This window comes from Schistocerca gregaria, chromosome 8 (genome assembly GCF_023897955.1).
Source record: "Schistocerca gregaria isolate iqSchGreg1 chromosome 8, iqSchGreg1.2, whole genome shotgun sequence".
Taxonomy (NCBI): Eukaryota; Metazoa; Arthropoda; class Insecta; order Orthoptera; family Acrididae; genus Schistocerca; species Schistocerca gregaria.
In genome coordinates, this window is record NC_064927.1 from 41,646,277 (window position 1) to 41,657,521 (window position 11,245).

Below are 11,245 nucleotides of genomic sequence, written 5' to 3' on the forward strand. Positions count from 1 at the left end.
TAGCGAATGGGTGGGAAAGAGCAAGGGGCAGCGGCTGTGTAGAACGAAAACACAAATCCTCAGGGGTGTGAGCGTTTCGAGATGAGTCGTATACATGTAAATGTTGGTCGTCAGTGACCGTGAGGCCTAATGGATAAGGCGTCGGACTTCGTATCTGAAGATTACAGGTTCGAATGCGGTCACGCTTGTGTTTTTCCAGTTCTGAAAAAGAAACATACCGTTTTAATGTAGCAATTGAGCAGTACGAAACCGTCTGAATGTTGCTGTTGACCATTTTTTGCTTGGAGATGCTCTTGAGCTTGAAACACACACAGCAAGACCGGTGTTAACTAGCGAAATGGTCGGCAGAGTGCCGACACCGCGAGTTTTGACTGGCACTTGCACATCTAAAACAACGTCGGAAAGTAACTCGTTCGGCTTTTGAGTCACATAAAGTATGTGTGTTAATTTTGACGCCACTAGCTCTGCTTGTTGTCATGCAATTTCTTTGCCTCTCAGAAATGATTATGACATAAAAGTGAAGTACGTGACGAGTGTGACGTTAGGAAAACATTAGGCAGCATGGAGAGATTCTGTATGGGACCACCCAACCCAAACGAGTACTGTGTGACGTGCTACCCGGCAAGTATTCACCGAGGTAGCCGGCTATCTCAGTCGGTAGAGCGTCAGACTGTTAATCCCAGGGTCGTGGTTTCGAGCAAGACGCTGGGCGGAACGGAATTTTGTTCCGCTGCAGGTGTAAATTACCGTTTTTCTGATTAACGAGATTTAATGGAAATAGCAACTTTAAACTTTGCCTACGTCTCTGTCAGTCGCAAGGAAACTGTATTTGAAGGTGAAGGTGATTTTGTAGACATGTGTGAAAGACATGTTCTGAAATGCATGTGTTGTGGTTTGGAGAGCACATCGGTTACGTGTCAGATGTGTAGCCAAGCAGTAATTTGTCGCCATAGCTGCAAATATTAGCCGGTAATATGAAGTGTTGTCAGCTAAAGTCTGATGATGCAGACGACCGTAAGGACGAAGTAACCAAGAGTACCGCTAGGCCGCGCCTCTTTAGCTCAGTGGTAGAGCACTGGTCTAATAAACCGGGGGTCGTAAGTTCCATCCTCACAGGAGAAAGATGAATTTTGGAAAACAGTTGCGCGTCGTGGCCGTATAGCAAACAGTACCTGTGATGACGAACAATTAGCGACAGGCGTTTTTTTAAGATTTACTCTCAGATGTGATTAAGGCGAATGGCGCAGATAAAGCATTTGCCAAAGCGGTACAGCATAAGGTGGGACGAGGCAGACTGAATTACATTTTATAGATGTATTTCTCACATATCTCAGAGCCTCTCGCGGTCGTCGTCGTCGTCGTCGTCGTCGTCGTCGCCGCCGCCGCCGCTTCTGCAGAAGTAGCAAATGGCCATCGTAGCAAATGCGGCGAGGGACGCCCTGCCTTCGATTCCGAATGCACAAAGTGTGTGGTCTTGTTTGTCAGTCTATATTTGGTCGGTCTCGTCAGAGGTTGATGTAGCGAATGGGTGGGAAAGAGCAAGGGGCAGCGGCTGTGTAGAACGAAAACACAAATCCTCAGGGGTGTGAGCGTTTCGAGATGAGTCGTATACATGTAAATGTTGGTCGTCAGTGACCGTGAGGCCTAATGGATAAGGCGTCGGACTTCGTATCTGAAGATTACAGGTTCGAATGCGGTCACGCTTGTGTTTTTCCAGTTCTGAAAAAGAAACATACCGTTTTAATGTAGCAATTGAGCAGTACGAAACCGTCTGAATGTTGCTGTTGACCATTTTTTGCTTGGAGATGCTCTTGAGCTTGAAACACACACTGCAAGACCGGTGTTAACTAGCGAAATGGTCGGCAGAGTGCCGACACCGCGAGTTTTGACTGGCACTTGCACATCTAAAACAACGTCGGAAAGTAACTCGTTCGGCTTTTGAGTCACATAAAGTATGTGTGTTAATTTTGACGCCACTAGCTCTGCTTGTTGTCATGCAATTTCTTTGCCTCTCAGAAATGATTATGACATAAAAGTGAAGTACGTGACGAGTGTGACGTTAGGAAAACATTAGGCAGCATGGAGAGATTCTGTATGGGACCACCCAACCCAAACGAGTACTGTGTGACGTGCTACCCGGCAAGTATTCACTGAGGTAGCCGGCTATCTCAGTCGGTAGAGCGTCAGACTCTTAATCCCATGGTCGTGGGTTCGAGCCAGACGCTGGGCGGAACGGAATTTTGTTCCGCTGCAGGTGTAAATTACCGTTTTTCTGATTAACGAGATTTAATGGAAATAGCAACTTTAAACTTTGCCTACGTCTCTGTCAGTCGCAAGGAAACTGTATTTGAAGGTGAAGGTGATTTTGTAGACATGTGTGAAAGACATGTTCTGAAATGCAAGTGTTGTGGTTTGGAGAGCACATCGGTTACGTGTCAGATGTGTAGCCAAGCAGTAATTTGTCGCCATAGCTGCAAATATTAGCCGGTAATATGAAGTGTTGTCAGCTAATGTCTGATGATGCAGACGACTGTAAGGACGAAGTACCCAGGAGTACCGCTAGGCCGCACCTCTTTAGCTCAGTGGTAGAGCACTGGTCTAATAAACCGGGCTTCGTAAGTTCCATCCTCACAGGAGAAAGATGAATTTTGGAAATCAGTTGCGCGTCGTGGCCGTATAGCAAACAGTACCTGTGATGACGAACAATTAGCGACAGGCGTTTGTTTAAGATTTACTCTCAGATGTGATTAAGGCGAATGGCGCAGATAAAGCATTTGCCAAAGCGGTACAGCATAAGGTGGGACGAGGCAGTCTGAATTACATTTTATAGATGTATTTCTCACATATCTCAGAGCCTCTCGCGGTCGTCGTCGTCGTCGTCGTCGTCGTCGTCGTCGTCGTCGTCGTCGTCGTCGTCGTCGTCGCCGCCGCCGCTTCTGCAGAAGTAGCAAATGGCCATCGTAGCAAATGCGGCGAGGGACGCCCTGCCTTCGATTCCGAATGCACAAAGTGTGTGGTCTTGTTTGTCAGTCTATATTTGGTCGGTCTCGTCAGAGGTTGAATGTAGCGAATGGGTGGGAAAGAGCAAGGGGCAGCGGCTGTGTAGAACGAAAACACAAATCCTCAGGGGTGTGAGCGTTTCGAGATGAGTCGTATACATGTAAATGTTGGTCGTCAGTGACCGTGAGGCCTAATGGATAAGGCGTCGGACTTCGTATCTGAAGATTACAGGTTCGAATGCGGTCACGCTTGTGTTTTTCCAGTTCTGAAAAAGAAACATACCGTTTTAATGTAGCAATTGAGCAGTACGAAACCGTCTGAATGTTGCTGTTGACCATTTTTTGCTTGGAGATGCTCTTGAGCTTGAAACACACACAGCAAGACCGGTGTTAACTAGCGAAATGGTCGGCAGAGTGCCGACACCGCGAGTTTTGACTGGCACTTGCACATCTAAAACAACGTCGGAAAGTAACTCGTTCGGCTTTTGAGTCACATAAAGTATGTGTGTTAATTTTGACGCCACTAGCTCTGCTTGTTGTCATGCAATTTCTTTGCCTCTCAGAAATGATTATGACATAAAAGTGAAGTACGTGACGAGTGTGACGTTAGGAAAACATTAGGCACCATGGAGAGATTCTGTATGGGACCACCCAACCCAAACGAGTACTGTGTGACGTGCTACCCGGCAAGTATTCACCGAGGTAGCCGGCTATCTCAGTCGATAGAGCGTCAGACTGTTAATCCCAGGGTCGTGGTTTCGAGCAAGACGCTGGGCGGAACGGAATTTTGTTCCGCTGCAGGTGTAAATTACCGTTTTTCTGATTAACGAGATTTAATGGAAATAGCAACTTTAAACTTTGCCTACGTCTCTGTCAGTCGCAAGGAAACTGTATTTGAAGGTGAAGGTGATTTTGTAGACATGTGTGAAAGACATGTTCTGAAATGCAAGTGTTGTGGTTTGGAGAGCACATCGGTTACGTGTCAGATGTGTAGCCAAGCAGTAATTTGTCGCCATAGCTGCAAATATTAGCCGGTAATATGAAGTGTTGTCAGCTAAAGTCTGATGATGCAGACGACCGTAAGGACGAAGTTCCCAAGAGTACCGCTAGGCCGCGCCTCTTTAGCTCAGTGGTAGAGCACTGGTCTAATAAACCGGGGGTCGTAAGTTCCATCCTCACAGGAGAAAGATGAATTTTGGAAAACAGTTGCGCGTCGTGGCCGTATAGCAAACAGTACCTGTGATGACGAACAATTAGCGACAGGCGTTTTTTTAAGATTTACTCTCAGATGTGATTAAGGCGAATGGCGCAGATAAAGCATTTGCCAAAGCGGTACAGCATAAGGTGGGACGAGGCAGACTGAATTACATTTTATAGATGTATTTCTCACATATCTCAGAGCCTCTCGCGGTCGTCGTCGTCGTCGTCGTCGTCGTCGTCGCCGCCGCCGCCGCTTCTGCAGAAGTAGCAAATGGCCATCGTAGCAAATGCGGCGAGGGACGCCCTGCCTTCGATTCCGAATGCACAAAGTGTGTGGTCTTGTTTGTCAGTCTATATTTGGTCGGTCTCGTCAGAGGTTGATGTAGCGAATGGGTGGGAAAGAGCAAGGGGCAGCGGCTGTGTAGAACGAAAACACAAATCCTCAGGGGTGTGAGCGTTTCGAGATGAGTCGTATACATGTAAATGTTGGTCGTCAGTGACCGTGAGGCCTAATGGATAAGGCGTCGGACTTCGTATCTGAAGATTACAGGTTCGAATGCGGTCACGCTTGTGTTTTTCCAGTTCTGAAAAAGAAACATACCGTTTTAATGTAGCAATTGAGCAGTACGAAACCGTCTGAATGTTGCTGTTGACCATTTTTTGCTTGGAGATGCTCTTGAGCTTGAAACACACACTGCAAGACCGGTGTTAACTAGCGAAATGGTCGGCAGAGTGCCGACACCGCGAGTTTTGACTGGCACTTGCACATCTAAAACAACGTCGGAAAGTAACTCGTTCGGCTTTTGAGTCACATAAAGTATGTGTGTTAATTTTGACGCCACTAGCTCTGCTTGTTGTCATGCAATTTCTTTGCCTCTCAGAAATGATTATGACATAAAAGTGAAGTACGTGACGAGTGTGACGTTAGGAAAACATTAGGCAGCATGGAGAGATTCTGTATGGGACCACCCAACCCAAACGAGTACTGTGTGACGTGCTACCCGGCAAGTATTCACTGAGGTAGCCGGCTATCTCAGTCGGTAGAGCGTCAGACTCTTAATCCCATGGTCGTGGGTTCGAGCCAGACGCTGGGCGGAACGGAATTTTGTTCCGCTGCAGGTGTAAATTACCGTTTTTCTGATTAACGAGATTTAATGGAAATAGCAACTTTAAACTTTGCCTACGTCTCTGTCAGTCGCAAGGAAACTGTATTTGAAGGTGAAGGTGATTTTGTAGACATGTGTGAAAGACATGTTCTGAAATGCAAGTGTTGTGGTTTGGAGAGCACATCGGTTACGTGTCAGATGTGTAGCCAAGCAGTAATTTGTCGCCATAGCTGCAAATATTAGCCGGTAATATGAAGTGTTGTCAGCTAATGTCTGATGATGCAGACGACTGTAAGGACGAAGTACCCAGGAGTACCGCTAGGCCGCACCTCTTTAGCTCAGTGGTAGAGCACTGGTCTAATAAACCGGGCTTCGTAAGTTCCATCCTCACAGGAGAAAGATGAATTTTGGAAATCAGTTGCGCGTCGTGGCCGTATAGCAAACAGTACCTGTGATGACGAACAATTAGCGACAGGCGTTTGTTTAAGATTTACTCTCAGATGTGATTAAGGCGAATGGCGCAGATAAAGCATTTGCCAAAGCGGTACAGCATAAGGTGGGACGAGGCAGTCTGAATTACATTTTATAGATGTATTTCTCACATATCTCAGAGCCTCTCGCGGTCGTCGTCGTCGTCGTCGTCGTCGTCGTCGTCGTCGTCGTCGTCGCCGCCGCCGCTTCTGCAGAAGTAGCAAATGGCCATCGTAGCAAATGCGGCGAGGGACGCCCTGCCTTCGATTCCGAATGCACAAAGTGTGTGGTCTTGTTTGTCAGTCTATATTTGGTCGGTCTCGTCAGAGGTTGAATGTAGCGAATGGGTGGGAAAGAGCAAGGGGCAGCGGCTGTGTAGAACGAAAACACAAATCCTCAGGGGTGTGAGCGTTTCGAGATGAGTCGTATACATGTAAATGTTGGTCGTCAGTGACCGTGAGGCCTAATGGATAAGGCGTCGGACTTCGTATCTGAAGATTACAGGTTCGAATGCGGTCACGCTTGTGTTTTTCCAGTTCTGAAAAAGAAACATACCGTTTTAATGTAGCAATTGAGCAGTACGAAACCGTCTGAATGTTGCTGTTGACCATTTTTTGCTTGGAGATGCTCTTGAGCTTGAAACACACACAGCAAGACCGGTGTTAACTAGCGAAATGGTCGGCAGAGTGCCGACACCGCGAGTTTTGACTGGCACTTGCACATCTAAAACAACGTCGGAAAGTAACTCGTTCGGCTTTTGAGTCACATAAAGTATGTGTGTTAATTTTGACGCCACTAGCTCTGCTTGTTGTCATGCAATTTCTTTGCCTCTCAGAAATGATTATGACATAAAAGTGAAGTACGTGACGAGTGTGACGTTAGGAAAACATTAGGCACCATGGAGAGATTCTGTATGGGACCACCCAACCCAAACGAGTACTGTGTGACGTGCTACCCGGCAAGTATTCACCGAGGTAGCCGGCTATCTCAGTCGATAGAGCGTCAGACTGTTAATCCCAGGGTCGTGGTTTCGAGCAAGACGCTGGGCGGAACGGAATTTTGTTCCGCTGCAGGTGTAAATTACCGTTTTTCTGATTAACGAGATTTAATGGAAATAGCAACTTTAAACTTTGCCTACGTCTCTGTCAGTCGCAAGGAAACTGTATTTGAAGGTGAAGGTGATTTTGTAGACATGTGTGAAAGACATGTTCTGAAATGCAAGTGTTGTGGTTTGGAGAGCACATCGGTTACGTGTCAGATGTGTAGCCAAGCAGTAATTTGTCGCCATAGCTGCAAATATTAGCCGGTAATATGAAGTGTTGTCAGCTAAAGTCTGATGATGCAGACGACCGTAAGGACGAAGTTCCCAAGAGTACCGCTAGGCCGCGCCTCTTTAGCTCAGTGGTAGAGCACTGGTCTAATAAACCGGGGGTCGTAAGTTCCATCCTCACAGGAGAAAGATGAATTTTGGAAATCAGTTGCGCGTCGTGGCCGTATAGCAAACAGTACCTGTGATGACGAACAATTAGCGACAGGCGTTTTTTTAAGATTTACTCTCAGATGTGATTAAGGCGAATGGCGCAGATAAAGCATTTGCCAAAGCGGTACAGCATAAGGTGGGACGAGGCAGTCTGAATTACATTTTATAGATGTATGTCTCACATATCTCAGAGCCTCTCGCGGTCGTCGTCGTCGTCGTCGTCGTCGTCGTCGTCGTCGTCGCCGCTTCTGCAGAAGTAGCAAATGGCCATCGTAGCAAATGCGGCGAGGGACGCCCTGCCTTCGATTCCGAATGCACAAAGTGTGTGGTCTTGTTTGTCAGTCTATATTTGGTCGGTCTCGTCAGAGGTTGAATGTAGCGAATGGGTGGGAAAGAGCAAGGGGCAGCGGCTGTGTAGAACGAAAACACAAATCCTCAGGGGTGTGAGCGTTTCGAGATGAGTCGTATACATGTAAATGTTGGTCGTCAGTGACCGTGAGGCCTAATGGATAAGGCGTCGGACTTCGTATCTGAAGATTACAGGTTCGAATGCGGTCACGCTTGTGTTTTTCCAGTTCTGAAAAAGAAACATACCGTTTTAATGTAGCAATTGAGCAGTACGAAACCGTCTGAATGTTGCTGTTGACCATTTTTTGCTTGGAGATGCTCTTGAGCTTGAAACACACACAGCAAGACCGGTGTTAACTAGCGAAATGGTCGGCAGAGTGCCGACACCGCGAGTTTTGACTGGCACTTGCACATCTAAAACAACGTCGGAAAGTAACTCGTTCGGCTTTTGAGTCACATAAAGTATGTGTGTTAATTTTGACGCCACTAGCTCTGCTTGTTGTCATGCAATTTCTTTGCCTCTCAGAAATGATTATGACATAAAAGTGAAGTACGTGACGAGTGTGACGTTAGGAAAACATTAGGCAGCATGGAGAGATTCTGTATGGGACCACCCAACCCAAACGAGTACTGTGTGACGTGCTACCCGGCAAGTATTCACCGAGGTAGCCGGCTATCTCAGTCGGTAGAGCGTCAGACTGTTAATCCCAGGGTCGTGGTTTCGAGCAAGACGCTGGGCGGAACGGAATTTTGTTCCGCTGCAGGTGTAAATTACCGTTTTTCTGATTAACGAGATTTAATGGAAATAGCAACTTTAAACTTTGCCTACGTCTCTGTCAGTCGCAAGGAAACTGTATTTGAAGGTGAAGGTGATTTTGTAGACATGTGTGAAAGACATGTTCTGAAATGCAAGTGTTGTGGTTTGGAGAGCACATCGGTTACGTGTCAGATGTGTAGCCAAGCAGTAATTTGTCGCCATAGCTGCAAATATTAGCCGGTAATATGAAGTGTTGTCAGCTAAAGTCTCATGATGCAGACGACCGTAAGGACGAAGTACCCAAGAGTACCGCTAGGCCGCGCCTCTTTAGCTCAGTGGTAGAGCACTGGTCTAATAAACCGGGGGTCGTAAGTTCCATTCTCACAGGAGAAAGATGAATTTTGGAAAACAGTTGCGCGTCGTGGCCGTATAGCAAACAGTACCTGTGATGACGAACAATTAGCGACAGGCGTTTTTTTAAGATTTACTCTCAGATGTGATTAAGGCGAATGGCGCAGATAAAGCATTTGCCAAAGCGGTACAGCATAAGGTGGGACGAGGCAGTCTGAATTACATTTTATAGACGTATTTCTCACATATCTCAGAGCCTCTCGCGGTCGTCGTCGTCGTCGTCGTCGCCGTCGCCGCCGCCGCTTCTGCAGAAGTAGCAAATGGCCATCGTAGCAAATTCGGCGAGGGACGCCCTGCCTTCGATTCCGAATGCACAAAGTGTGTGGTCTTGTTTGTCAGTCTATATTTGGTCGGTCTCGTCAGAGGTTGAATGTAGCGAATGGGTGGGAAAGAGCAAGGGGCAGCGGCTGTGTAGAACGAAAACACAAATCCTCAGGGGTGTGAGCGTTTCGAGATGAGTCGTATACATGTAAATGTTGGTCGTCAGTGACCGTGAGGCCTAATGGATAAGGCGTCGGACTTCGTATCTGAAGATTACAGGTTCGAATGCGGTCACGCTTGTGTTTTTCCAGTTCTGAAAAAGAAACATACCGTTTTAATGTAGCAATTGAGCAGTACGAAACCGTCTGAATGTTGCTGTTGACCATTTTTTGCTTGGAGATGCTCTTGAGCTTGAAACACACACTGCAAGACCGGTGTTAACTAGCGAAATGGTCGGCAGAGTGCCGACACCGCGAGTTTTGACTGGCACTTGCACATCTAAAACAACGTCGGAAAGTAACTCGTTCGGCTTTTGAGTCACATAAAGTATGTGTGTTAATTTTGACGCCACTAGCTCTGCTTGTTGTCATGCAATTTCTTTGCCTCTCAGAAATGATTATGACATAAAAGTGAAGTACGTGACGAGTGTGACGTTAGGAAAACATTAGGCAGCATGGAGAGATTCTGTATGGGACCACCCAACCCAAACGAGTACTGTGTGACGTGCTACCCGGCAAGTATTCACTGAGGTAGCCGGCTATCTCAGTCGGTAGAGCGTCAGACTCTTAATCCCATGGTCGTGGGTTCGAGCCAGACGCTGGGCGTAACGGAATTTTGTTCCGCTGCAGGTGTAAATTACCGTTTTTCTGATTAACGAGATTTAATGGAAATAGCAACTTTAAACTTTGCCTACGTCTCTGTCAGTCGCAAGGAAACTGTATTTGAAGGTGAAGGTGATTTTGTAGACATGTGTGAAAGACATGTTCTGAAATGCAAGTGTTGTGGTTTGGAGAGCACATCGGTTACGTGTCAGATGTGTAGCCAAGCAGTAATTTGTCGCCATAGCTGCAAATATTAGCCGGTAATATGAAGTGTTGTCAGCTAATGTCTGATGATGCAGACGACTGTAAGGACGAAGTACCCAGGAGTACCGCTAGGCCGCACCTCTTTAGCTCAGTGGTAGAGCACTGGTCTAATAAACCGGTCTTCGTAAGTTCCATCCTCACAGGAGAAAGATGAATTTTGGAAATCAGTTGCGCGTCGTGGCCGTATAGCAAACAGTACCTGTGATGACGAACAATTAGCGACAGGCGTTTGTTTAAGATTTACTCTCAGATGTGATTAAGGCGAATGGCGCAGATAAAGCATTTGCCAAAGCGGTACAGCATAAGGTGGGACGAGGCAGTCTGAATTACATTTTATAGATGTATTTCTCACATATCTCAGAGCCTCTCGCGGTCGTCGTCGTCGTCGTCGTCGTCGTCGTCGTCGTCGTCGTCGTCGCCGCCGCCGCTTCTGCAGAAGTAGCAAATGGCCATCGTAGCAAATGCGGCGAGGGACGCCCTGCCTTCGATTCCGAATGCACAAAGTGTGTGGTCTTGTTTGTCAGTCTATATTTGGTCGGTCTCGTCAGAGGTTGAATGTAGCGAATGGGTGGGAAAGAGCAAGGGGCAGCGGCTGTGTAGAACGAAAACACAAATCCTCAGGGGTGTGAGCGTTTCGAGATGAGTCGTATACATGTAAATGTTGGTCGTCAGTGACCGTGAGGCCTAATGGATAAGGCGTCGGACTTCGTATCTGAAGATTACAGGTTCGAATGCGGTCACGCTTGTGTTTTTCCAGTTCTGAAAAAGAAACATACCGTTTTAATGTAGCAATTGAGCAGTACGAAACCGTCTGAATGTTGCTGTTGACCATTTTTTGCTTGGAGATGCTCTTGAGCTTGAAACACACACAGCAAGACCGGTGTTAACTAGCGAAATGGTCGGCAGAGTGCCGACACCGCGAGTTTTGACTGGCACTTGCACATCTAAAACAACGTCGGAAAGTAACTCGTTCGGCTTTTGAGTCACATAAAGTATGTGTGTTAATTTTGACGCCACTAGCTCTGCTTGTTGTCATGCAATTTCTTTGCCTCTCAGAAATGATTATGACATAAAAGTGAAGTACGTGACGAGTGTGACGTTAGGAAAACATTAGGCACCATGGAGAG